This window comes from Bos indicus, chromosome 10 (assembly GCF_029378745.1).
Source record: "Bos indicus isolate NIAB-ARS_2022 breed Sahiwal x Tharparkar chromosome 10, NIAB-ARS_B.indTharparkar_mat_pri_1.0, whole genome shotgun sequence".
In the NCBI taxonomy this organism is placed as follows: domain Eukaryota; kingdom Metazoa; phylum Chordata; class Mammalia; order Artiodactyla; family Bovidae; genus Bos; species Bos indicus.
In genome coordinates, this window is record NC_091769.1 from 51,698,620 (window position 1) to 51,721,576 (window position 22,957).

At 42.1% G+C, this 22,957-nt stretch overlaps 1 pseudogene; it reads right to left on the reverse strand.

Annotated features, from left to right (window-relative positions):
* Positions 1-1,226: 1,226 nt before the first annotated feature.
* LOC139185553 (U6 spliceosomal RNA) lies at positions 1,227-1,326 on the reverse strand (annotated as a pseudogene).
* Positions 1,327-22,957: the final 21,631 nt, after the last annotated feature.

Consider the following 22,957-nt stretch of genomic DNA (forward strand, 5'->3'; position numbering starts at 1 on the left):
CCTTTATAGTATCCACTTTTCTGCATTCTGTTTAATCATTTCTTCTTGGGTTAGTTTGCAGATTGTGAACTTATTTAGCCCACAGGCACCGTGGTTTGATATATATGCATATATATGTGTGTATATATATAGTATGTGTGTGTGTACATATATATAGTGTGTGTGTACATATATTTATATATAGTGTGTATATATATACATATTTTACTTATCTTTTCAATTTGTTCATCAGATATGTGTAAAGCTTTTGTTTATTTATTGGCTGCACTGCACGGCTTGCAGGATCTCAGTTCCCTGACCAGGGATTGAACCTGGGCCACATCAGTGAAAGCCTTGAATCCTAACCACTAGACCACCAGGGAACTCTGTGTAAAGCTTTCATTGTGCTCATAAACTGGGGTTCCCGGTACCCACTAAATACCTTCTTGATAGTCTGATGTGTCAACATAGCCCACCCCCTGCTGTTGAAGGGACTGCCAAATTTCTTGTGTGTGTGACTCTTCTGTGGCAGGCTCCTAATTATTCAGGGGTCCCCTGTGTTTAGGAATGTCATGATCTTATCCCTCCATTGTATCAGAAATTCCACTTTTCTTGAATCCAATCATATATGTGTGTATATACATACATGTATGTATATATATACACATGTATATGTGTGTATATATATATATACAAATGTGTATGTGTATATATATTTCTTTCTGTAGTTGAGGCAATTTCCCCCAGCTTTACTGAAATATTATTGATATAAGTATGTCTAATGTGTACAGTGTCATGATTAAAGACATGTATACATTGTAAACCCTGGTGACTCAGAGGGTAAAGAATCTGCCTGCAATAAAGTATACCCTGGTTTGATTTCTGGGTTGAAAAAATCCCCTGGAATAGGGAATGGCAACCCACTCCAGTATTCTTGCTGGGAGAATTCCATGGACAGAGGAGCCTGGTGGGCTACAGTCCATGGGGTGGCAAAGAGCTGGATATGACTGAGCGAGTAACACACACACACTGCAAAACAATGACAACAATAAGTTTCGAGTCCACGCATGCGTGCTCAGTTGCTTAGTTGTGTCCAACTCTTTCCACCCAGGGGACTGTTTCCTTGTGTGGTGATAACATTAAGATCTACTTTCTTAAAAACTTTCAATATAGTCACCATGCTATACATTAGATCCCCAGACCTTATTTATCCTTTAGCCAGGATTTTTGTACCCTTTGACCAACATCTAAAATATGAATGCTTCACAAATCTGCATATCATCCTTGAGCAGGGGCCATGCTAATCTTCTCTGTATCATTCCAATTTTAGTATGTGTGCATACGTACATATATTTTTCCTTCAACAGAAAATATACATTTAAATTATTCCTTTTGATTTTTACACAGAATATGTTTTAGGTGCTTCGCATTGGCAATTTCCTCTTCCTGGCCAGAAAAACCTTTGTACTTTTTTCTCCCATCCTAATAGCAAGAAATCCAATGGATTTCTGGAGAATACATTTATACTTCCTTTATATTTAGCATTGTTCAAAAGAATTAAGACACAAGGTGGGAAAAATAAGATAAGCTCATGATTGAAATTACACATCAAATACATGTTGTACTGTTCTTTTCCCTTCCTGGTCATGGGCCAGGTATTTGTGCTAAACTCTTAAGCAGTCATTGTAAACCCTCTGCAGACAGAAAATGAAATGGATGATCCTCAAGCCAGTTATTAGGATGATCGTCTATATAAGCTTTGAACACTGTTTTAAGTTTTCCACTAACTTAAGACTTTATGTCCTAATTAACATCAGGATCATTAAGAACCTACAGAAGAGTCACGAAGTATTACAGAAATCTAGTGCTTTCCAATATCCCAGCCAAATATAAAATGAATCAGGGGATAAGGAAATCTCCTGCTGTAGAATTGATGTTAGCTAGATGGAAGAGTTGGGCCAAGGATCAGCCAGTCCCCTGGTCCAAAAGTCATCACCATAGCAATGCTAGTGATGGCTGGCTCTACTCCTATCAGCAATGACACCCTTAAGAGGCATCAGTAAAGAGAGGAGCCTGTTATATTTCTGGGCTAGGCTTCTGGTAAGGGAAGTTCATGTCATTTTTATGCCAAATCACTAGGAAAAATAAACAGCCTCTTTCATGTTAACCTTTTAAACCGAAATCTACAAAGTAAAGGCAAATGTCCAGACGCAGAGCCTGGCTGAGGCCAGGTGAGTGTATCTTGTGTAAGAAACCTGTAGCTTTCTTAGATTTGCCTTTTAGTCTTGTTTCTTCCTAGTAATAGTGCTGTACAGAACCTTCAACAAGAAAAACCCAGAAGAGGATAGTTGCTTTTGAAGCCACTACTCTTGTCTGCCTCATTCATTTCAAACAGAGGTACTTCTCAAAGAGATGAAGGCTGGTGTACAAACAACAATGCCCATTGCATTCTCTTGCCACCAGCTGTGATGTGGTGGCTTTTGATTCTACAAAGAAGCTGCCTTGTTTCGAAAACTGATTGATGGTTCTTCCGAATGAAGGAGGCGATGAGAACAAACAAGCAGGGCCCTTAGTAAGGCAAGGTACTTCAAGAGAATGGGCTTGAAAGCACTTAAAATAAAAGGTAAACACAAGCGTCTATGAAAGTAAAGTGTTCTATAAGGCATTGAGCTGTTCCGAGTTGATAATTGGCAGTTCTTAATGATCTCCTTGTGTTTGTCCATATAACCTCTCTGTGGAGACATCTGACTTGGGGTTTTATGCTTTTTGGTGCAGGAAAAAAATTAAATCCAAATAGATGTCATAAAACAGAGAAAACTAATTGAAATAAAAAACATAGGCAGCCTGAGTTGGATTTAAGGCAATGAAACAGAAAAAAATGCATTGAAAAAGCTTGTAATGAAGCATTTCTGTAGAAGAGAGGGCAAGCAATTTTTCTTTAGAAGAACATGGAAAGATCTTCAAAGGCTCATTACAAGCACCATGGGCAGTGTTGGAACCTGCTCTATGTGAATTCTGAGAGATGGGCCTCCTCGTTCCATCAACCCTTGTCTTTCTCTTTTTCCTAATAGAAACAAACCAGTTAAAAAGAGACATTAGAGATATGTAGGCACACTCCTTTTATCGTAAGAAACTCTATCAAACTCCCTGTTGGTCAGCATTCTTCAGAGTCCATGTTGGGGGCACAGTGCTGGCTGAGGAGCAGGTGGTGGGAGGTTGTGCGCATTGGAGAGGTGGGAGAAGTTAAAGCAGGAATCCTTGTCCTGGTCAGTGGTTCTTACACACCATGTTCTCATAAAAAGAAAAAAAAATGTCCATAAGCTAGATAGTATTCCACTATGTAACTAAATCAGGATATCTCAGGTTCACAGAGAAAAAGTTAATCGAATCAGACACTCTTGGTTGTAAACTCAGAAGCCATTCTCTTCTTCCATTTTGTAAGAAATATTTAGTTATGTATTTGTTTGGCTGTACCGGGTCTTAGTTACGGCAGCTCAGATCTTTAGTTGTGGACTGTGAACTCTCAGTTGTACCATGTGAGATCTAGTTCCCTGACCAGGGATTGAACCTGCACACCATTGAACTGCATTGGGAGCGCTGAGTCTTAGCCACTGGACCACCGGAGAAGTCCCTATTTTCTTTAATTTTTTTTTGCCTGTAGAGCCCTAGTTTTGATTGGGAGTCCTTTTGCCTTTATCATGATTCAGGGAAGGGTGAACCTACCCCAATCCCAAGAATAAATCCTGATTTTTGTTTTTTCAATGGTGACCAAGCTAGGCAGAATTTTGAGATGGTTCCCATGATCTTCACCCTCTGGTGTTACTTCAGTGATCATGACAAAAGGCAGATTGCCTGCATGGGCCTAATCTAACATAGGAGCCCTTTAAAAGCACAGAATTGTCTTCAGCAGCTGGTAGAAGGAAGCATCAGAGAGACTAGAAGCATGAGAAGGGTTCAGCGCACTGTTACTGGTGTAGGAGGTGGAGAGAGCCATGTGTAAGGATGGAGAGCTGCCTTTGGAGTTGAGAGCAATCCCTGGTGGATAGCCAGCAAGGCCATGGAGACAATCCTACAGCTGCAAGGAACTGAATTCTGCCAACAATCTGAATGCATTGGGAGTGAATTCTTCCCAGTAACTCTAGATGAGAGCTCAGCCCAGGTAACACCTTGATTTTAGCCAAGTCCCTAGCAGAGAACACTCTCAGAGAACACTTCCCAGACTTCTGACGTATAGAGCTGTGAGACAATAAATGGGTGTTGATTTAAACTCTAAGTTTAGTCGCTCAGTCATGTCTGACTCTTTGCAACCCCATGGACTGCAGCCTACGAGGCTCCTCTGTCCATGGGATTTTCCAGGCAAGAGTACTGGAGTGGGTTGCCATTGCCTTCTCCAGAGGATCTTCCCAACCCAGGCATCGAACCTGGGTCTCCCACATTGTAGGCAGACACTTTACTGTCTGAGCCACCAGGGAAGTCCTTTTAAACTCTAAGCCCATGGTTATTTATAATGGAGCGACAGAAAACTAATAAAGCAACCAACAGTGTCAAGAAATTCACATTTCTGCTCAGGAGGCAGTAGTTTTCAGCTCTGACCCTAATTAGAAATCATAAAGTGACCTGTGGCAGAGACTGGTGATTATTCAATAGCCACTGCCAGCTTTTGTCTTTGTGCCCACACCTCCCTGATACCCCCATGAACGTCACAAATACCAGATTTTTCCCTTCCCCCTACCCATCCTGCTGGATAGTCATGTGACCTGGCTCTGCCTTCAGATACAGTCCTATGAGAATATGAGGTTAGAGCTGTAGCAGCCATTTTGTAGCCATGAGGTGAGAAGCCTACGGATGGTAGAGTGGAAAGAAGGAAAGATCTTGATTCTTTCTGTGCAATTTTATTTATTTATTTTGTGAAAATTTTGAGCTAAGGTGTCAACTCTGGAATTGTGTACTTTCAGATCTGTGGTTATATAAGATAATTTTCTTTTATTGATTAAGTCACTCTTATTTTGGTTTTCCGTTGCTTGAAGCTGAGCATATCATTACATATGCTTCCTATTCTAAAAAGAGTGCAGAGACCTCTGAGGTACAGTGCATGTAGAGGTCGAGGATCAGGCTTTTGGCTCAGATAGGAAAGGGTACATAGTATCCCAGGGCATGAAGGAAAAGTAAGTATTCCCTGGGAATTTTCCCCAATGCAGAAAAGTGGCACTTCCCCAGTGACACTGGTCATATGGACTTGGACCTCATCTAATCTTGGCAAACCTTAGTTTACTCGTCTTCAAAGTGAGGATAATAATGCCTATGTCACTTGGTTTTATGAAGATCAGATTTGACTGTGTATGTGAACTTGAAATTTAAAAGGAAGCTCTGGTGTAATGTCAAAGCCTCACTTGGTGCCTGGCACGTAGTATTGGTAGGTGGATATGCTGTGCCTGTTTGTCCACATCAGGTTTGTTTGCCCCAGACTATGAACTTGGGGGTTGCACTGCTGTCTAATTGCTCCTAATAGTGCCTATTCCAGGGGAAGCTTAAAGGAATGTTTTACTAAATGTTTTCTTCTTAGCATTGATGTATTAGGTACTACAGCCTGGATGGAGAATTCAGCTTTTGTTTTCTATGTATTTTCCACTAAATATGCTATGACGAGGTGTCTGTTTTGATCAGAGATGCTGTCAATTATTCCTCTCCCTTTCCGACTTTCTCTATGATTTAGGGTGTGAAGACATCTGTTGGCTTTAACCTATCACTGTTGTGTGAGATGCTTTGGCTCTAATCAATAGAACTGTGTCCAAGGCAGGCCGGCCCCCTGTGAACTCCCAGGCTGCTGAATCAGTCATCCGCCAGGTGACAGCTGGTGCCTTGAAGACATTGTGGAGCCAAAGAAGACAGTTACACCTGGCCCTTTAAGAGCTTCCCTATGCCAGACAAACCAGGAACCTATTTGTTTCCTTCAGGCTTGCCCGCTGTAACATCAGCCACTTTTCCAGGTCCTCATCCATAGTTCATTTTCATGCATCCACTTGTGGATCTCATTGACCCTTGGCCTCCCTGAAATGGACTCTTGGGACCATGGCTTGCTGCTGATTCTCTGACACATTGTTGTTCAGTCACTGAGTTGTGTCTGACGCTTTGCGACCCCATGGACTGCAGCATGCCAGGCTTTCCCATCCTTCGTTATCTCCCAGAGTTTGCTCGAGTTCATGTCCATTGAGTTGGTAATGCTATCGAACCGTCTCGTTGTCTGCCACCATGCTTTTGCTTTGCTGTGCTCTGTGCTACACACTGCATGTGAAACACACAGAAAAATGCTGAGGGCAGACAGGCTGGCATCTGAGAAAGGCTTCTTTCAGGTTGCTCCCCAAAAGGGACTATATTGCAGTAAGGCAGCAGAGAAGATGCTCCACAGAGTCTAGAGACTCCGAAGTCTAGATGACTTAACAATGACAGAGAGAAGTTGAACATAATATTTATGTACCAAGACATAGATGGTGTAGCACTGATGATACAGGATGTGTGTGGGGGGAGGGGAGGGGACGGGTCAATGACAGGATTGTGCAGCCAAGATCGGGGGAGGTAAAGAAGAGCACATTGATCTTGAGGAGCAAAACCACAAGCTGGAAGCAGTGGCGCTGAGAGTGAAGAGTGGATGCCAGGGTCAGAAGATGGGACTCCGTCTCTTACTCCTCCTATGAACCAGGAACCTTGTGTGCCTCAGTCTCCTCACCTGTCAAGGGAGACCCTGGCCTTCCTGGCCTCACTGGGTTGCTGTACATTTTTGATGATCTAAAGCAAATATGATCATAGTATAGACAGTATTATTGAAACATGGTGCCCATTGTGTTCTTTGTTTTATTCTGTGTGCTTGATATGAAATAGGAGCAAGGTGTTTCCTAGGCTCTCCATTGTCACTTCTAAAGTGGTCACCTCTCCTCCCCCAAGGCCATGGTGAGAGTGATGGGCGTGGTCTCAAGGGGGACATTCCTTAGGCGCCTACAGGAATGGTGACAGCTCCTTGCAGGGCATCACAAGGCATCCTCACATCAAGGGGCGGCTCAGAAGTTCAGTCGTGAAATGTATTCAGCTTCTGAGCAACTGGGTTACAGAAAGATGGTCTTAATCTACAGGCACAGGTCATTTTGGGAAAATGTGAGTGGTGAGACAAATTGGTTTGAAAATAGGTCAACATCTCCTACATTCTTAGAGTTGGGAGGAAACCTAGAAGGTGCCTGATGAACGGCTGCTTGGGGCCTGAAGGAACAGGGGATCCCTGCCCCCAGTGCTTACACACGCTTATGCACTACATGTCTATGGAATGTCTGTCTCTCACTGTCTCTCTCTCTCCTCCTTTTAGAAACAATGTTTCTGGATCTCCTCATTTTCTTTCTTGTTAGCCATTCTTTTTTAATTCTTCTTATTATTTTGTTAAAAAATTTTAAATTGAAGTATAGCTTTTTTTTAATGTTTATTTGACCTTGCTGAGTCCTAGTTGTGGCACGTGGGATCTTCAATTTTTTTACAGCCGGATCTTTAGTTGTAACATGTGAACTGTTATTTGCGGCATTCAGGATCGAGTTCCCTGACCAGGAATTGAACCTAGGCCCTGTGCATCAGGAGCAAGAGTCTTAGCCACTGAACCACCAGGGAAGTCCCTAGCCACTCTCTTTTTAGATGGATACAAGTTTTCTGAATTTAACTTTTAATTAAAACTTTTATTTTGAGATAACCATAGATCCGTGTGCAATTTTAAGAAATAATACAAAGAAATCTCATGTGCCCTTTACCTGGTTTCCCCTAGTGCCCTACAGCTAGTCAATATTTGCTGAATAAATGTATTGACTTCCACAAACACAAACATGACAAATTTGGGCTGTGCTGTGCTGGGCACTGTGGGGTAATGAGAAGGAGCTATGGCAGGAAATGCTCCCTCCCCCATGCTCCGTGCCCGACTTAAGCACGGCTTGGTTCACCTTCTTTTCTCTCTGGCCTTACCCTCTGGGGTGCCCAGGTCCTATGGGCATCAGCCCCAGTGGGACACTTGCAGCTTTTCCATCACAAGTCTCTTCCAGAGGGAAGATAGAGTGTGTGAACCCTCTCTACCCATCCCCTATCCACTCATACACACATGTCATTTCCTAAAGGAAAGTCATTTCTGTAACGGTCAGAATTGGACTAGAATTGTTGAAGTATTCAAAACCACCTCTAGTCAGTCACAGTTCTATTTTTCCAGGGTTGGTATAAAAATATCATTACGTTTTCATCAAAATTGAAAATAACAACAAAAGAGAACCTGAGAACTAGGTAAGCTTGGGCAAAAGGCGGCAATGACTGAGAGATAACAATCAACATATTTTAATACTGTGGACAGCGGCTCATGTGGGCACACACCCTACTTCCTACTTCCCCCACCCAATCTCCACCCCCACCCCCACGCTTCGTTCTCATCCCTGCTGTACAAAGCTCAGTTGGGTTTCTCCCATGGACACTGTGCAAAAGGCTGTCCCCCACGAGCCCAGATGGCGGCCTTTATGATGGCTCCGTGACGCCTCATTACCCATATTATGTAGTAGTATGTGCATCTCATGTTAAATTAACGGTATTGACTGTGCTGGGGTAATGGATTGGCTAGTTACTCTCTTTCTGAGAGGTTACTCAAGCTTGCCATCTGGCGAATCTAATAACCAGGTGGTGAACCTAAATAACCTCACTTTGGTGGGGGTAGAAGGGACCCCAGTTGCTTCTGTTCTTGCCATCTGCAGCCTCCTTCTTTTGGATCGAGATGTCCAGAGAATCAGTCATGCTATTTCTTAGTGGTGTAGCCATTTGTTATCAGAGACCCTCCCACTTCACTTATGCAGAACTCCACTCTCCAGTTTCTTCACCAGTTTAGAATACACGCAGGAAACAGGAGTCAAGCCAGAAAAGGCTTTGTGCAGCTGAGAGGACAAGGAACCTTACATACTAAGGCTCATAGGCCTCCCTCATAAGAACGCTTCCTTGAGCCTTTACTCTTATTTACTCTCAGTGATACGTATGGGAGTTCATCTCATTTCCAAGGATTCATTATATTGGGGGCTGCAGAGGTGAGGATAGGAGAGGGTGTGGAACAGACACATACTTTGAAGGATAATGAAGAATACTGAAAAAGCAGAAAGGATTAAAAGCAGATATAAGAAGTAAAAACGCAGCAAACCGGGGTTGTTTGGTAAGCCTCAAAGTATGCTACAGCTCTGCATGGCTCAGATGGTAAAGAAACTGCCTGGAATGCAGGAGTCCTGGGTTTGATCCCTGGGTCGGGAAGACCCCCTGGAGAAAGAGTGGCTACCCACCCCAGTGTTCTTGCCTGGAGAATCCCATGGACAGAGACTATAGTCCATGGGGTCACAAAACGACAGACATGACTGATCGACTAACACTTTCACTTCACAAATTATGCTTCAGCCCTGGAATACTACCCAAGAACACTACAGTACAATAATGCAGTCTGGAATAATAAACTCGTGTTGACAGCACTGTTAGTTATGATTGGTAGATAGCATTTTAGGGGCTGGGACCCATGTCATACATATGGAAATGTCCTCTCTAAATGGTTAACATTAAAAGGTTGCACACACAGAAGATTATAAACTCAGCTCTGAGAAAAATCATGTGTCTATGAGTTAAGTGAATTAAAATATTACATCAGTTTTTTAAAAGACCAATATTTTTAATCATAAAATAATTTATTGAAGAAAAATAATTTCATTTAGAAAACTACAAAACCAAAAAGAAGGAAATAAGTTATAGCTATAATCTATACTTCCAAGATATAATTAGTGTTAATTTTTGTTTGCTCTTGTTTTCTGTCTACATATATTTATATATTTGTATCCATTTATCTTTCTGTCGTTGCCTGCCTATCTATTAACTAGTTGAAGTTAATACATAAGAAAATATAAGTTAATACATAAGAAATCAAATTACACCATTTCGTAACTAGTATTTACCCCTGCTTAATGCACAAGTAAGAAGCTTTTCATGTTAATGAGTAAATTTCTTTAGTATCATTTCTTCTTTAAAAAAAAAAAATTCATTTATCTGACTGCACCAGGTCTTAATTGTGGCATGTGGGATCTTTAGTTGAGGCAGGCAAACTCTTAGTTGCAGCATGTGGGATCTAGTTCTCTAACCAGGGATGGAACCTGGGCCCCCTGGGAGTTTGAATTCTTAGCCGCTAGACCTCCAGGGAAGTCCCTTCAGCATAATTTCTGTGGTTTTGTAGTCCATGCGATGATAGCTATCCAAGGGGTTTCAATAATTCAATGGTTATTTATAAAAGCATATTGCACAGCAATATCTGGAAAACAAAACAAAGTTCGATCAGCAAGAGCAGATAGGGCATAGAGACTTCCTTTCTAACCCCCAACGCCAGTTCACTATGGTGGTGGCAGAGCTTAAAGCTTCAAAGCTGGGCCTTTATGTCTTCATGAGTCACGCTGGGTGCTGGCTTCTTGTTGGATACTTAGAACCCTGTATCTGTTAGGATGCCTTTCGAGGAAACAGAAAACCCAACTCAAAGCAGCTAAGTAATAAAAAATATTATTTCACATTAGAGAAGTCCTGGGGAGAAAGGCAGATCCAGGACTGTTAACACGGTGACTCAAAGGCAGCACCAAGGGTTTGTGTTTTTCCCATCTTTTTTCTCTCCTTAGAAGGAGGTCCCAAAATTTGGGCAGCTATTCCAGGTACCACACAAAGACATGATAATATGCAGAGGCAGAACCAGGGATGGTCTCTCTTTAAAAATTTTTTTATTTTTAATTGCAAAATACACATCTCATAAAATTTACCATTTTGACCATTTTTAGGTACAGAGTTCGGCACTGTTATTTACGTTCACATTTCCTTGTAATCACCCTTTTAGTATCTTTCTATGTGAGTCTGACTACCTATGTGCCTTACATGTCTATTTCTTTCAATGACTGGCTTATTTCGTTTCTGATAATGCCCTCAAGGTTCATCCATGTTGTAGCATAAATCAGAATTTCCTTCCTTTTTAAGACTAAATAATATTCTCTTGTCTTTATAAACCACATTTTATTTATCCATTGATCTGTTTATCCATTCATCAGCCCACTGGACACTTGGGATGCTTCTATCTTTTAGCTATTATGAATAATGCTGCTGCGAACATGGGTGTACAAATATCTCTTCAACAGTCTGCTGTCAGTTCTTTTTGAGTATATACCCAGAAGTGGAATTACTAGATCATGTGGTAATTCTACTTTTAATTTTTGAGGAACTGCCAACCTGTTTTCCATAGTGATTGTACCATTTTACATTCCCACCAACAGTGCAAAAATGTTCCAATCTTTCTCTACATCCCTTCCTCCCTCCTTTTTTTGGGATAATTGCCATTCTAATGAGTGTGAGATGGTCCATATGTTTCTTTTAAAAACTGAGGAAACATTTATTCTCACTTCTCTGGTCCCATTGTTTAGGATTATGCTCACACATCTACTCTTAAGTCAATCACTGGTGATAAGAAAAATGGAACTGTGATTCATTTTCTTTTTTTTAGTATTTATGTTTTTATTTGGCTGCGTTGGGTCTTGGTTGTGGGATGCAGGATTTCATTGTGGCATGCAGGCTTCTCTAGCTGGATCTCTAGATCTCTAGCTGGATGGCTTCTCTAGCGCGCATGGGATCCAGACAGAGCATGTGGGCTCAGTACGTGTGGCACGTGGGCTTAGTTACCCACAGCACATGGGATCTTAGTTCCCTGACCAGGGCTCAAACCCACATCCCCTGCATTCCAAGGTGGATTGTTAACCGCTGGACACCAGGGAAGTCCCTGACTCATTTCTGTAGACCGAGCAGTGCATACTCTGGGTCTGGGAGCAATGAGCCACTCTGAAGCATGGCTGCACCGAGTAGGGTAGAGGGCAGGTTCTGTTAGGAAGGAGGAAGCATGCATGAGTGAATGTCCCTTTCTGATTTCCCTTGACCTCATCAGGGTTTGGAGGAGCCCCTGTTTGCATCCATGTAAGTATGGCCCCAGCTTAATAAAAAAGAGTGCTTCAAAATAAAATCACTTTGAGCATCTCGAGAAAGGGATTTTCACGTGAGTATAAAAAACAAACAAGATGTCACACTAAATTACCTCCTTACATAATGAAGTAAAAGAGAGAAAAGAGGTATCACCCATGCACCAAGGAACCTTTAACAATCTCATCATCTTCCCTCCCAGAGTAGTCTCCCCGATCTCTACTCATTTTCTGGACTTCAAACAGGATTGAAATGACATGGTAGCAAATGGTAACTGCTTGCTCCTTAAGTCTTCAGCTCCAATGTGTGTCACTGGAGATGTTAAAATGAAGACTCCCACTCACTGGATCTGGGGTAGGGCCTGAGAGTCGGCATGTCTGATGAGCTGATGTGGCTATGTTGCAGGAAGGGGCACCCTTTCCAGAGCCCAACAGTGGGGTCTTCTAACGTTTGGAAATGAATTGTCCAAAGAGACACACATGTTGACAAAGCAAGAGACTTTATTGGGAAGGATGCCTGGGTGGAGAGCAGCAGGGTAAGAGAACCTAGGAGGACTGCTCTGCCACGTGGCTCACAGCCTCAGGTTTCATGGTGATGGGATTAGTTTCCAGGTTGTCTTTGATCAATCATTCTGACTCAAGATTCTTCTTGGTAGCCTGCACATCACTCAGCCAAGATGGATTCCAGTGAGTAGGATTCTGGGAGGTTGGCAGGACATATGGACTGGCATTTCCTCTTTCTTTTGCACTTTCCCGAATTCTTCCAGTTGGTGGGAGCTTGTTAATTCCCTGTTCCTTACCAGCACCTTCTGTTGTAAGAGAACTTATGCATGTGGTTACAACAGCCTGGCCAGGGTGGGTGGTTTCAGTCAGTGGTACCTATCACAGCTGCGCTGAGACCCACATTAAATCAGGGTGATTTAGAGCACAGAAGAATCCTGTGGAGGGCTTGTTAACACCCAGCTTGCTGGGCCCTGACACCAGACTGTTTGATTTAGGACTAAGGCCCAAGAATCTACCTTTCTAACCAGTTCCTTCTAAGTGATGCTGATGCTGCTGGTCTGGGGAACATTCTGATTACCACTGCCTTAGACGGATGCTTCTAAACTGTGGTGTTGGAAAAGACTCTTGAGAGTCCCTTGGACTGCAAGGAGATCTAACCAGTTCATCCTAAAGGAAATCAGTCCTGAATATTCATTGGAAGAACTGATGCCGAAGCTGAAACTCCAATACTCTGGCCACCTGATGTGAAGAACTGACTCATTGGAAAAGACCCTGATGCTGGAAAAGTTTGAAGACAGGAGGAGAAGGGGACGACAGAGAGTGAGGTGGTTGAATGGCATCACTGACTCAATGGACATGAGTTTGAGTAAACTCCGGGAGTTGGTGATGGACAGGGAGGCCTGGTGTGCTGCAGTCCATGGGGTCGCAAAGAGTCGAACATGACTGAGTGTCTTAACTGAACTGAACTAGATGGTCGTCACTGGGACCAGGTGACTAGCTTTGCACCCAGAGGCCCACTTGGTCTCTGCGTAAGCTCAGCAAGTTACTTAACCTCTGAACCTTAGTTTCCTTGTCTGTAAATCAGGGATGATAATGCCTCCTACCTTAGCCGACTTTTCTGGTGCACTGTGCCTGTACTGTATAATGTCTATGATCATGACTTGCCCTTCATTTCAACTAGGCAGAATTGAAATGTGCACATTTGCTGCTCTTCAGAAAATCTTTTGGGAAGCAAGTTATTCCTCTCCCCTGGCATTTTCAGAGAAGCTCTCTTCTTTCACTTGTTGTTCCCTGGAATGCAGAAACCTCCCCAGATACATATTTTTCACCATGCTGTTGATTCCTCATTAATCGTGGGGATGCTGGGCACTGCCAGCCTTTAACCTGGATGCCCAGGAAGTCCTTATAAATAAAGGATGCAGCAAAATCTAATGAAAACAGCATCATCTCAGGCTGCAGCAACAAGAGCTGTCTCCCTCCACTTCCCAGGAGGGCCTGCTCTCTGAAATCTCAGTCTGTTCTGGCTAGCGTGATCAGAAAGAGCAGTGCCTAGCATCCCAGGCAGCACTCAGCGTGAGTGCTTTAATCATATGCAAGGCTGAAGAAAGGCAGGAAGCAAGCAGACCCCTGCAGACAGCTTTTTACCTGCTTACTCCTGCAGGCTAGTGATGCAGCTCAGTGACTGGAAGACATTTTTCAGGCAGAGCAGCCAGCAAGGCCCAGAGATCACAGGCAGTGAGGTGTTGGGCAGTATCAGCTGAGGCCCCCTGTGGCCAGGGTGTGTGCGGGCTACAAAGCTGGGGCTCTCTGCAGCACCAGGTTACACAGGGACTAATATGACTTGCTGGGAGGGTCCCACAGATAAACGGAGGGAGGGCAACTGTATTAGGACAATTTTCATTACAAGTTATAGAAACCAACTGCCTTGCTTAAGGATCCCAAGGGCAAGTTGCAGCATCGTTGAGGAAGGGACTGAAGCAAAATGGCATATAAACTCAATCTCTCCCCACTGGCATTTTATTCCCTTTATGAGCTTCCTCTGCTTTTACAATCTACTTGGGTGAACAAAAATGTTTACTATAATAAATACTTACCCTACATATGAATGAGTTCCATTTTGAGAGTGTGTTTATACATCCAAATTGTTCTTAAGTCCAACAAAGTAAGCCTACGTACCCAACTAACGCAATCAGCTATATAGTACTATACTGTAATACTTGTCACACAAATAACACATAAACAAAACCCAAAGGTATAGAAAACATTTTTAATCTTACAGTACAGCACCTTGAAAAGTACAGTAGTACAGTAAAACCGCTGGCGTTTAGGGGCTGGCATTGAATGCACAGTCAAGAAGAGTTAACTAACTGAAGGAGGGAGAGGAGGCAAGGGTGGTAGAGTTGGAGGATCATCAGCTATAGGAGATGGAGGGCAAGCTGCAGTTTCACTTAGGCCTGACATTGATGGAACACACGTGCACATCTTTGAAAGTTCACAATTTGAAGGTTCACATGTAGGGGACTTACTGTATTCCAAAACACCCAAGCTGACATGTTGACAGGTTTTGGTTTTAGCCATCTCAAGAGATACTATTTCTTAGTCCCAGTTTCAGGTGTCTGGCAAAGAGGCTCTGATTGGCCATCATGGCTCAGGTGCTCAGCACTGGTCCAATCAGATGCTGCCATGGTGGGGAGCAGAGATATATTGTTCAAAGTGACTACTGGGGCCCTTGGTTGTGGATCAAGGATGGACAGTGAACGGCTTCTTTGTGAACAAGGTAGACACTCCAAATGGACTACCTCAGAGGAAGGGCAGAGCAAACTGCATGGTCTGCTTCCATCTGTGGTGCTCTGATTGAGGGGCTTCCCTGATGGCTCATATGATAAAGAATCTGCCTGCAATGCAAAAGTCATAGGAGACTCAGGTTTGAGCCCTGGATTGGGAAGGGTCCCTGGAGGAGGAAATGGCAACCCACTCCAGTATTATTGCCTGGAGAATTCCATGGACAGGGGAACCTACCGGGTTACAGTCCATGGGGTTGCACAGAGTTGGACATGACTGAAGCAGCTGAGTACTGCTCTGATGAACCCTTATGTGCAAAACCTGTCCTCTCTCAGCCAGCAGTGGAGGTGAACGCAAGCACAGGACTTGTTTGTAGGTTTGGGCTGAGAAGATGGGGATCTACCCACGGCAGCACAGGTGTGTGACCACTTTGGAAACAATATTGAGCTCTAAAAAGTGGCACAATCCATAGATAACAAAGAGATCAACTGGGCTAATATCCCCTTAGAAGCTGAGAAAATAAATGAAAGTAAACTACCAAGTAGTTTTTCCATAGAATATGAAGTGTGGTTTTTTAACATCAAACAGCAAGTTAATGAATATCAAAATATAAAGAAATTTCACCCACCCATGATCTCATTCTGTTCTTTTTGTTCCCCCTTTCCTTCCAGCTTCTGTTCACATGCACACAGAATCTTATATAGCTTTAAAGAGTATAAACAACATTTTGTATTCCATATTATGTAATGACTAGTTTCCACACTGCCTTGTCATCTTTTTAACTATCTTTGTCGGTATGCCATCCTTCAAATTAAGTGTGATACACTTTACTTAGCACATAATTAAGGTCTGATTTAAAATCTGAGACTGTGAAGCTGAAAGGAGTCTTAGGAAATCATTGAGGCCCTCCCCAAAAAATGAAGCTGGAGAGGAGACTGAGTTCCCCAAGGTCACAGGGCTGGATAATTTCCAGACCCAAGGCTAGATTTCATTCATTTTTCCAAACATATGTTTATAATTACTCACTTCATATCAGGTGGCAATGCATGGGTTTCATCTTCAGATCCTTTATCGTCACCTTGCGTGATCTAATTAACATGTGCTGGCCAGGAGCCATTTCTTATTTTTCTTAACAGAGGAAAGAGTGCTTTTTAAACTCACTGTCAGGAAAATAGAGGTTGTGGAGCTGAAAGGAGTAACAGAAATTTTAAATTGGACTGGTTTCGTGACTGGTAGATAAGTCAGCGTGCAAAGACACTTCTGTTTCCCAGGTTTGGCTTACTTTCTCAACGCCCCTTACAAACTCCACAGGGATTTTAAGATTTAAGTCTGGGTATAAGTTTATGCAAGCTTTTAGTCACCTTTCTAGATGAAAAGCACCACAGGATTATGCTTGAAAATGTTCCCTGCTTCAGTACAGATTCCTTTGGAGTAATTCAGCTATAGTATGATTTTGAGGGAGAAATGATTGAACAGATATATTTCAAAACACATTTGCATTTAAAAATAGGGGTTTATCAGCTAAAAGAACTATTCTTGAAAGGTATACATGCAGGGCAAATTTAGAACAAGCAGAACAATTTAGACATGATAGCTATGAATTGCCCAAAAGCTTAAAATACAGGGGGCTCTGATCATACAGAATCCTGGGCATGGATTGAATCATGAATATCTGGTGTTTTTCTTTGGAAAATGTATTGGAACAGGAAATCTTGTCACTGCTGTGACTCCACAGACCAATCCAAAATATTCTAGGCATGCATCAGTGCAACTGTAAACACTCATTTGACCAGAAAAAAAACACTGAAGAAGCCTAAGTTTCTGATACAGAGAAGAGGGTGGGCTCTGGAGTCAGATTACTTGAGTTGGTGTCTTGGTTCTGCCACTTGGTGCATATATGATCTTGACTGGGTCTCAGTTTGCTCATCTGCAAAATGGAGAGAATACTCTTTAATTCATAGAATTGTTGATTTGATTGTGTTAAATCATGTTTAGTGGTACCTCTCAAACTCACATGTCAACACAGATCAGTTGGGATCATGCTCAGATGCAGTAGGGACAGAGAAGCACAAATATTGTCTGATCTCATTTATACGTAGAGTCTGTAAAAGCCAAACTCATAGAAGCAGAGTAGGCAGTGGTTGCCAGGTGCTAGAGGGCAGGGGAGTTGGGGAAAAGAAGATGGGCAAATAGTACAAACTTCCAGTAGTTATAAGAGGAGTAAGTTTGGGGAGCTAATTTCAGCATAGCGACTATAGTTAATGATTCTATATTGTGTACTTGAAACTTACTAAGAGAATTAATCTTAAATGTTCTCATCATAACAATAACAAAATTGTAATTATGGGACATGAAGGATATGTTAACTAACCTATTGTGGTAAACATATATATGAATATATATATGGTAAACAATATATGCATTAAATCATCACATTGTATGCCTTAAACTTATACAGTATATATGTCTATTTATCTCAATAAAGCTGGAAAGAAAAAGGAAACATAGAGGTGCAGTAGAGCTGCTAACTGGATTTCTAACAGGCTCCATTGACAGCTGCATTGCTTGTCTCCTGGCGATGCTTGGAGCAGTGAGCATGCAAAGAGCCTATTCCATGGGCAGCATTCAGCAGTGCTAGCTGTTATCCTTCAGGTGGATCTCTCCTTCTTATTCTTTCCTGCCATTGCTCCTGCATACCCAGTCCTTTCATTTCTTTCCCTCTGTTCTTGAGAAGTCTTCCAGACCTTTGTTCTAGCTAATCTTGTCAGGTTTGAGTTATTGACTGTGTATGTGTATGTGTGAGCATATGTATGTGTGTGTGTATATGTATGAGGGAGGTGGCAGAGATGCTGAAATAGTCAAGCTCAGGTTTGGAAAAAGCAGTTCCATCTTGACCTTGTCTTCCACAATGACTTACACTTGCTAATGCAAGGGAACTCAGTCTTTCCTGAGTTATAAGGACCTTTGGAGCAATTAGTCAGTTTAAAGTTTAGGCTCACTTAGCAGAGCTTTAAGCCGGTGTCCCCTCCCTTCCCCAGCCCCTGATGCCTCTGAGCAAGGGAAGCATCCCATCCTCACGTCCTGTAGGGAAAGGCTCCTGGCCGGAACACTGCTTTTCTACCAGCTTCCTCTCACCTCTGTCTGGAGTCCACCTGGCTTCTGTCCTTGTGTATCTGTGTAGACACAACCACAGTGGTGTAACTTGGGCTCTGCTGTCTTGGCACCCTCAGGGCTTGGTGGCATCCCCTGTTTCTTTGACCCTGTTTCAAACCTTACTGGTCTTATAGATCCTCTGAGCATCAGCCACACTCTCCATCTGGTCACTTGGCCTCTCACAATGGCCACTCAAGGTGGGCCCCTTGCTCTCAACTTTGCATCCTTCTTTAACCCTTGTGAGGTGGGAACTTCCAGACACTCTGTGTGAACAGAGATGTTCAGGGCACCGAGTCCAGACCTCTGTCTTTCTGCACATCCCACATTGTCATCTCTGCATATTGTGGCTGCCCCATGGTGACCCAGTGCAGGACAAGGTGCTCTCCCCAGGAATTCTAAATGGGAAGGGCACTGGATCTGCTCTGGATTCAGCTTTTCCTTCTTTCCCCTCAGAGTTTCTGTCTGTCCCCACTCCCTGCCCTGAGTTAAGGCTCAGAAGTAGGGGGTGTCTCAGGCAGCTACTTCTTCCCAGGTTTATCCTTTCCAATACCTTCCACTTTCTCCCAGAAAGGTCTCTACTTTCTCTTTTGTCTGTTGGGAATTGTTCTATGTTGTAACTTTCTTCTTTCCTACTTAAGGATTCTCTGGTCTAGGTGGGTCCAGCATACTGCCCTTTCTCCGAGGCAGTAAACCACATGCCCTAACCCACATAATGGGGAGAAAAGATGGGAAGGGAATATTTTTGCTCATTGAGAATTAGATTAAAAATAGTTTAAAAATAGTGTCCTTATTATATATTATAGCTGCTGCATATACAATAAGAATGAAAAATGAAACTTCTTTGCTTTTTCTTTTGTTCTTAGCAGATGTTACCAACCTATCACATCACACAGTGTTCTAGGCAGCCAGGAACAACCAAAAAGAGCTGAATCTGGAAATAGAACTCTTTTCTATCACTAGTATAGAATTAAGTTTAAGGAAGGTAAAGAAAATAAGAAAAATCTAAACCTCACATCCAAATAGGCAATGTAAGTTTTAAATTTGGGAACTCTATAATTAGAAATCACTTTAAAGTATGAAATCACTACCCTGTAATGATTATCCTCAAATGATTATTCATCCTCTTCCTGTATCACTCTAATGACAGGGAACTCTCTACCCATTGATAGTGAATTGCATTTTTGTACTATTCTAAGTAGTAGGAAGATAGTATTTGTACCTGCTCATTGCAACTGGATTCTACACATGGCATATTTAATTCCCATCCATACCATTGCCCGTCAGCTGTTTGAAGGCAGCCATCATGGCTCCCATCAGTGTCTGTTTTCGAGGTTCAGTCTGCCCAGTTCTTTTCATTGGCATGACTTTCCGCCTCCTCAGTAGCTTAGGACCGCCCTGTGGATCTTTCCCTATTTGATGAGCCTTTGAAAAAGCCATGGAGTTAACTTTGATGGCGAGTCCCCGCTCTTCCCTACACACTGTGGGGGTTTTTGTTGTTGTTGCTATTTGTTTGTTTTGAAAATTGGACACAGAAGTTACATTAAAGGTGCCAATCGCTGGGGATGTGTGAGAGTCTCTGCCACCTGCAGCCGGATGCTTTGTGCTCAGAAACCCCAACTTGTCTGGCACACATCCTCCTTTTCTCCCCCTCCCCACATCTGTGTTTCTGTCTGTCTGTCTGTCTCTAACACATACACACACACACACACACACCTCTGGGCGGCATCATTTCTCAGCCGGCTACTCAGAGCAGCAGCTTGTACATGCTTGTTTTACTGTTTGCTTGTCTGAACTACAAGCTTAATATGGAGGCTACAGGAGAAAATGTTTTAAACTCAAGCAGTGCAGTTGAAATCACTTCATTTTGAGATATCTGTGAAAGTATTCTATTGAAATCAGTTAGGAAAGTCCTGCAAAGGACTTGCTAAAGCCTTCTCAGTTTTGCCACCAGACGATTTGACGTTTATTAAATGGGCAGGAATCCGGCAGAACCTTATTGCTGGGGCTAAGGACTGGGATTAAAATGAATGATGATAATATGAACAGTCAACATGACTGAGCATTTTCTATGTGCCTGTCTGGCCCTGTTCTCCCTGCTTTATATTTATGAACTTGTTTAATATTCACAAGTTTGGCCTCTTGCCCAAAGTTGTGATCTACTAAGTGGTGGAGTCAGTCTGAGCCCACATGCCCTGGCTCCAGAGCCCATGCATTAATGGTATTGTCTCTAGTAACATACAACTCATGTCAGCAGTCAGAAGTAAGCACATTTACCACACTTGTAAAGCAAAAATCCCCAAACTGTGTGGTTAATGTCTCACTGTCTCAGTGCCTTCATGTGTAAAATGTGCTAATATAAGTATGTGGTGTGTGTGTGTGTGTGTGTGTGTGTGTGCTCAGTTACTAAGTCCTGTCTGACTCTGCAACCCCATGGACTGTCTGCCAGGTTCCCTTGTCCATGGGATTTCCCAGGCAAGAATACTGGAATGGGTCGCCATTTCCTCCTCCAGCAGATCTTCCCAACCCAAGGATCGAACCTGCATCCCCTGCACTGGCAGGTGGGTTCTTTACCATTGAGCCACCTGGGAAGCCCCATAAATTAGCAGCACTATTTATATAAATATAAATGGTGTTCAGGATGCATTTTCTTCTACTCTCCTCCCCCAAAACACATAATTTCAATTGGTTTAAAAACAAGACCACATCATTCGTTCAAATTTCATGATGAATTCTATTCTAAGATCCCAGAGTATTTCTTTAGGGTTTTAGCTGATGGGATTTAGTCCTCCTGGCTTCTTGCATGCACCATGCTCATATGGTTTCTCCCATTTCTGAAATGTACCTCCCTGTCCACCCAAGTTCCATCCATATTTACAAGTTTCTACCTGGCCCACCTCCTCCACGAATCCCCAGAGCACCATACCCCACTTTGAGCCATTGTTTGTCTTAATATGAACACAAGACAGTTGTATTCCACCAATAAACATTTTTGAACATTTGTTACATGCCTAGAATGATTCTGGATCAAAATTTCTCAACCACAGCACTATTGACATTTTCAATGGTTTGATGGTTACTCTTTTATGTGTCTATTTAATTATGTATAAGGGTACCCAGATATTTGGTCAAATACTACTCTGGGTGTTTCTGTTAGGGTGTTTTGGGATGAGATTAATGTTTAAATTGGTGAACTTTGGGTTAAGCAGATTGTCTTCCCTAATGCTGGGTAAGCTTTATCCAACCAGTTGAAGGTTTGAATAGCACAAAAGGCTTACTCTTCTCTGAATAAAAGAGAATCAATCTGAATGATGGCCTTTGAACTGGGACATCAATCAGCTCTTCCAGGTTCAATAACAGCCTGCCAGCCTTCAGACTTGGACTGGGACATCTGCTCTGTAGATTTTGGATTTGCCAGCCTCCATAAGAGTGCGAGCCATTTCCTTATAACAATTACAATATTTTATAATAAGAATATTATTATAATATAATATTATAATTATACTATATTACAAATATGCTATATTATATTAGAAATATACTAGACTAGAAATAATACATTATACTATAAGTATTAAATTTTTATTATATTATATCTTATAATTGATATATAATGAATTTATATTTTACTATATGATTAATATATAATGTGATCATATGATAAATTATAAATGTGCTATATGTTAATATTATTATAAATAAGCATAATAAATGTTATCATATTATAACTAAGATGAAACATAATAAAATGTAAATAAATATGAATTCAGTATTTACTCATCCTGTTCCTTCAGCAATATGTGAACCGTGAACTTCCTGATGTTCAAGCTGGTTTTAGAAAAGGCAGAGGAACCAGAGATCAAATTGCCAACATCCGCTGGATCATCGAAAAAGCAAGAGAGTTCCAGAAAAACATCTATTTCTGCTTTATTGACTATGCCAAAGCCTTTGACTGTGTGGATCACAATAAACTGTGGAAAATTCTGAAAGAAATGGGAATACCAGATCACCTGACCTGACTCTTGAGAAATGTGTATGCAGGTCAGGAAGCAACAGTCAGAACTGGACATGGAACAACAGACTGGTTCCAAATAGGAAAAGGAGTTCATCAAGGCTGTATATTGTCACCCTGCTTATTTAACTTATATGCAGAGTACATCATGAGAAATGCTGGACTGGAAGAAACACAAACTGGAATCAAGATTGCTGGGAGAAATATCAATAACCTCAGATATGCAGATGACACCACCCTTATGGCAGAAAGTGAAGAGGAACTCAAAAGCCTGTTGATGAAAGTGAAAGAGGAGAGTGAAAAAGTTGGCTTAAAGCTCAACATTCAGAAAACGAAGATCATGGCATCCAGTCCCACCACTTCATGGGAAATAGATGGGGAAACAGTGGAAACAGTATCAGACTTTATTTTTCTGGGCTCCAAAATCACTACAGATGGTGACTGCAGCAATGAAATTAAAAGACACTTACTCCTTGGAAGGAAAGTTATGACCAACCTAGATAGCATG